Here is a 6400-nt window from a genome sequence, read left to right on the forward strand (position 1 = left end):
TGTAAAAGGCGTGTTTTGGGTTTATCCTTTTCGATGACCCATGACCTATGGCTGAGAACAAGCTGTGTGACACTGGGCAGTGCATTTGGCTCCAGAATACCTTGATAGTCTTGAGATGTCATTGTACCCTGCACATACTCAAGACACCCTGTGTAGAAAAGCAGCCTCAGAAACGCAAACGTGCCTCCTCCAAATTTCACAGTAGAAAGCACAGCATTCTTTTCTTTGGATGCTTCATTTTGCCACCATCTGTAAACACAGAGATGATGTGACTTGCCAAAAAGCTCCTCTTTTGTCTCATCTGAACAAATCTGTACCAAATATGGACTGGAGGTCCCACAATCAAGATGGAATATACTGTATATGTGTGAGTGTTTGTGTGTGTGTGTGTTTTAGCATGACTATAAAAAGACACTATGCTTTTTTTCTTGGCTGTCTGACATACAATCAGACAAAACGTCTCCTGTTTTAGGTCAATTAAGATTACCAAAATTATTTCTATTTGTTTAATACCAGAATAGTGAGAGGAAGATTTCTTTAGACAAATCTTTATATCAAGAGAATACAGCCGTGGTCGAAAATACTGGCAACCCAGGGGCATTTAGAAGTCAGTAAGTGTTCTGAACTCTTTTTTCTTTCTTTTTTTTAATTTTTTTTACATTTGTTAAAATATATGAAAATGAAATTGAAACATTAAATCCCCATAGCAAACTAAGAATCACGCGATATTAGAATCATCGCTGCCTTCTCTTCTGAAGGTCCTCCTTGTAATGTATTTTTTAACACTAGATGGCAGTGTAGCCCTTATATTGCAGTTAAACGGTATGTTTGAGCGCCAGACGAGCTGGACGGATGGAACCCATGGGTTGGTCAATTTTTTTCCCTCTTTTTTTCGGATAATCATCATCATATGTAATTAAGATACTTTTGTTCTTTCTTATGCAGAGGAATTACCTTTCTCAGTCATTGGCGTAGATGATGATGTAATGATGGTGTTATACCTTCACAGACTTAGTTCATGACAACAACGAAAGTGGTGTTAGCTCTCTGGGAAGCAACCTCGTGGGATGTGCACCTTAACTTTATGTTCTACTTCAGAACTAGGCCTTCAGTGGTGGATTTAAGTGACCATGTAGTCCTCCAAACCTCTACACTCCAATGTCATTTGGAGCACATTCAATATTTATCTCATAATATGACAAAAACATAACCTTTAAATAAACTATGTCATTATCACGTTAATGAGTCAATTAAAAAAGTATTGTCGGAATCGAACTTAAAAGTGAAATACAACTGAACTTTCCATAGACGGGGATTCTTTCTCATACCACTAGAGGGAGCCCACGTACTGCTCTTTCTATACAGTATATATAACACATGAGGTTTCTGTGACTATATATTAAACCGGACTGAAATATTTAAGGTGGAGGGGGTCAAAATAAAAACTGGTTATGTGGCTGTGTACATCACTGACCAAACACATTCCGACGCGATTGTAAAACGGTCGTCCGTAGCACACACCTGCCATCATTTCGATTGACTTGGATATAAAACAAAGGTTCAACTTTTCGGCCATAATTCCAAAAGGTTTTGATGATTTGGTGCTAAATCAGCACTGTATCACAAAACAATGTGCTAACCACACAGAAGTATTACGGTGGCGGTATGATGCTTGGGGCTGTTTTTCTTCAGCTAGAACTGGGTCCTTTGTCAATGCGGCTGGCATTATAAACAGCTCCGAATAGCAGTCTATTTTGGCATTAAAGCATCAGGCTTCTGCTATAAAGCTGAAAATGAAGAAGAATTTAATTTAACCGTGACAACGAGGCAAACCATCCATCCAAATCAACAAAAGAACGGCTTTAACAGAGGAAAATAAAAGTTTTGCAATGGACCAACCAGAGTCCAGACCTGAATTGAATTGAAAAATGTACGCTGAGCTGAAAAAGGCTTTTCACAAAATAGGTCCTCGCAGTCTGACACCTTTAGATTTTTCCAAATACTTTATCTAGTTAAGTCGACATGTGCCTTGATGAGAGAATCCTGCACAAAAAGACTTTGTCATTAAAAAAATATATATATATATATTGGTTTAAAGCATTTATGCAAACAATTTGTTATAATTTTTTTTTTCTTCAAACTAGCATTTTGTATTTCACCCCTTGTATCAATATGATGCTTGTTCAAGTATCCACACTACTGGACTAACTGGAGATAACAAAAAAAAAAAAAAAATTCTGTTACGAAATATGTCCATTAATTTTGATCTGTGCTTTGTTTTATTGTGTCTGCAAAACCTTTTCTCACTCTTGAAAATACACTCTGCACATTGTTTTACCGTCTTCAGTTACATAGATGATGTTTTTATGTTATCATGGTGATACTGTTGGTATGCACTTTGTCCACAGCGCTTCGTCTTGCCCTCTGCTCACTCTGGAAAGGCCAATCAATGTTTTATTTTTCAACTCTCAGGTGGGTCCTCTTCCTCACCAGTTGGGTCTTCCTCTTCTGGTCTGTTCTGCTCTGTTCTGAAATAATTCATCTTGGTTTTATTTTCTTTATGTTCATCACCAAAAATGGAACATCCACTGTAAATTGAATATACTGTAAATTGTGCAGGTGTAACTCTTGAAGTGTTACTCCTCATGTAAGTTGTTACTGTACATGCAGTATGTGTGTCCACCATGACTTCAGCCTGACTACAGTCCAACTCATCATTTATGCAGATGCTTTTGGGATGGATTTTAGGGGGAAAAAAATGTTCTGACATTTTGACAGTAAATAAGGATTACCATATTTTCACGACCATTAGGCGCACTTAAAAGCCTTAAATTTTCTCCAAAATGGGCGGGGCGCCTTTTAATGCGGGGCGCCTTGTGTGTGCACGAGTTCCGAAATCTGTAAATGTTGTTGTGTGACTCTGATGAGCGCTCCGCTTGACTGACTGGGAGCATTTCCTGCCGACACGCTGCTTATATAGAGGAAAGGCAGATGTAACTTAGGACAGCATGCGGATGTTAAAGGGTGAAAGAGGACACTAAAGCCATGCCCCAGTATGTATATAGCGCCGGTATGTGCATTGTGCAAAACAACATCGGTTTGGCTAAGGGGCCCCCGAAAATGGCACCTACGAAGAGACACGCTTACGAAGCACAGTTTAAACTGCAAGCTATCAGTTATCAGCTTTACTAAGACTAGGAGGCAGTGCTGGGTGAGTTACGCCACAATTTGTGAATGGATTGTGAATGCGGCGGCACGGTGGCCGACTGATTAGAGCGTCTGCCTCACAGTTCTGAGGCCCAGGGTTCAATCCCCGGCCCCGCCTGTGTGGAGTTTTCATGTTTTCCCCATGCCTGCGTGGGTTTTCTCCGGGGACTCCGGTTTCTTCCCACATCCCAAAGACATGCGTGGTAGGTTAATTGACGACTCTAAATTGCCTGTAGGTGTGAATGTGAGTGCAAATGGTTGTTTGTTTGTATGTGCCCTGCGATTGGCTGGCAACCAGTTCAGGGTGTACCCCGCCTCCTGCCCGATGATAGCTGGGATAGGCTCCAGCACTCCCGCGACCCTTGTGAGCATAAACGGCTCAGAAAATGGATGCATGGATGGATTGCGGATGCTTGGGCTAACATGTCTGCTTGCACTGTTATTCAAGCTTTTGTAAAAGCCGGCATCATTTCTAAGGAGACGCACGGCAACGAGACTGACTCCGAGAATGACGAGATGGAACCTGGCGTGTTTGATGGAGAACTTGCCCAGCTGTTCATTTCGGATACAGAACATGAGGACTTTGATGGATTTGTGGATGAGGATTGACCAAAAAATAACGTGAGTACATTGTTAAATACTTCAATAAAGTACAACCGAACTCAGTTTTGCTCCCGCTGCCTTTTTAATAACATACGCTAGCTTAAAACATACGCTAGCATGTAGGCTAGCGTATGTTTTAGTGTGCATGCATGCTAGCGTATGTTTTAAGCTAGCATATGTTTTACCATGCCTGCGCCCAATAATACGGTGCGCCTTATGTATGTGTTAAATACAGAAATAGCCACCGTAACTGAGACTGCACCTTTTAATACGGTACGCCTTTTGGTCGTGAAAATACGGTACGTACAGGGATATCGGAAGACAGCCCCCTTATTCATTAAAGTGGTCTGTAGCGAGAGCAGGATGGCTGACAGGTTATCATGACAGATTTATTGAATTTCTCCATGGATTGTGGATTGGGAGCTTCATTTGTTGACACAATGTTGACAGCTAACGAATCTGCGTGTGTGGTTTGGGCGCTGCGTGTGGGATATAACAAACTGTAATAATGTTAGCTAACACATTAATGCTTAAGACACGATCTGCAACACTGTTGACAACAGGTCAGGAATATGCTCTTTGGCAGTATGACAGTTCACGTTCTAATGAGGTTGTATTGTACACAATGACTCATTGGGGTCTATTTCCAGCAGACAGCTTTGGAGCAACTGATGTCTTATGACACTATCACCAAAGCCTTATTTTATCTTATGGTGACTTTTATTTATTTTAGTTATCTGAATGAGACATATAGTGGTGCCTTGAGATACGAGTATAATTTGTTCTTTTCCGCATGTAGCTAAAAATACTCATATCTCAAATGAATCCGTTTCAGACTCCCCCCAAAACAAACAAAAATGCCTGTAATGTTTTTTATAGGAAAAAACATCCATCCATCCATCCATCCATTTTCTGTATCGCTTATCCTCACTAGGGTCGCGGGCGTGCTGCAGCTTATCCCAGCAACTGTGGGCAGGAGGCGGGGTCCACCCTGAACTGGTTGCCAGCCAATCGCAGGGCACATAGAAACAAACAATCATTTGCACTCACATTCATACCGACTGGCAATTTAGAGTCTTCAGTTAACCTAACATGCATGTTTTTGGGATGTGGGAGGAAACTGGAGTGCCCCGGAGAAAACCCACACAGGCACAGGGAGAACATGCAAACTCCACACAGGCGGGGCTGGGATTTGAATGTCAGGCCTCCTTGAGGCCCCCTTGAGGCAGATGTGCTAACAAGTCGGCCATCGTGCCGCCTGGGAAAAAACAGGACTCTATGAGATTATAAAACAAACAGTAATGGCATAATGAAATAGAACGTAAAGAAATTAAGCTATTTTTGCCATGTTTACTTCAGCATGATGGACATTGTGCTGCTCCTGGTGTGCATGCCTTGACCACCTGGGGCAGTATAATACAGACATATATATCCATCTACTCTTAGGTCTTCGCCGTGGTCGCTTTGTGTCAAGTGGTATCCAATTAAACACACCGGAATACACTAACAACAAATTGCAAAATGTCATAGTAGTAGAAACGTGAAGAAGAGGCCTTCATCCCGCAGTGGATAGATAATGCCTGATGATGGTGATTTTATATATATATATATATATATATATATATTTATATATATATATATATATATGAAGCAGAAATTCACAATCGCTCAGTAAGCCGTAGTACTATTTGTGGTTCTTCGCAGAGGAGTATTGTGATTTTATGATTATCTCTGCATATGTGTTGTGTTGTGTTCAAATATCCATTGTTTAACACCGCCACATCGATGCTATTCAATAGCCATAGTTTTTCCCATTATGTGTAAGCATTTAGCTAGCAGACTTTAAGGCAAAGTTACAAAATGTGTTTGTTTTAAATACATGTGTAAAAGTCTTTGTTTTATGTTTAGTTTGACTATAAACTTCAACTGGGGTTGCCAACAAACTCCTTGAAGCCTCTTTCTTGACAAATTGCCTACCTTGTCCCAAACTGCAGCTCTTTATAAAGTGAGTTGTACTCACTGCCACCATGCAACACTCGTATCTCAAAATTCTGCCCGCAAGTCAAAGCGAAATATGGGCCGAAAATATTGTATCTCTAAAAACTCTAAGTCGGGTCACTTGTATCTCAAGGCACCACTGTATAATGCATTCGTGCCCACAATTTAAAACAGTTCCCTCATGTCTATATCAAAATATCCCAAACATCAAGGATTATAACACACTTTTCACTCTTTTTGTTTTGAGCCAGAGCTCACCCTGCTCCCAATTTGCCATTTACAAAAATCCATGGTAAAAAGAGAGAAGAACATAAAATAGTTGCTGATTGTTAACTGAATACAATAAGCCGCCCACACCATCAGGTAACCTTACCATTTGGTTCTCGAGGATATTATATCTGGGCAATAAAAAGGTCTCCTACTGGAGGTACGAATTATTTTCACACAATTCTTAAGAATTTAACAATGCAGCCCTGTTTTTTAAGTTCAGACAGCCACATTTTAGCTATCCTGACCTTTTTATATTACGCAACATGAAAACGAGGAATCCTCACGTGACTTTTTAATTCCAGGCCCATTTTATGCCCTCAAG

This window comes from Phycodurus eques, chromosome 15, assembly GCF_024500275.1.
Source record: "Phycodurus eques isolate BA_2022a chromosome 15, UOR_Pequ_1.1, whole genome shotgun sequence".
NCBI lineage: Eukaryota > Metazoa > Chordata > Actinopteri > Syngnathiformes > Syngnathidae > Phycodurus > Phycodurus eques.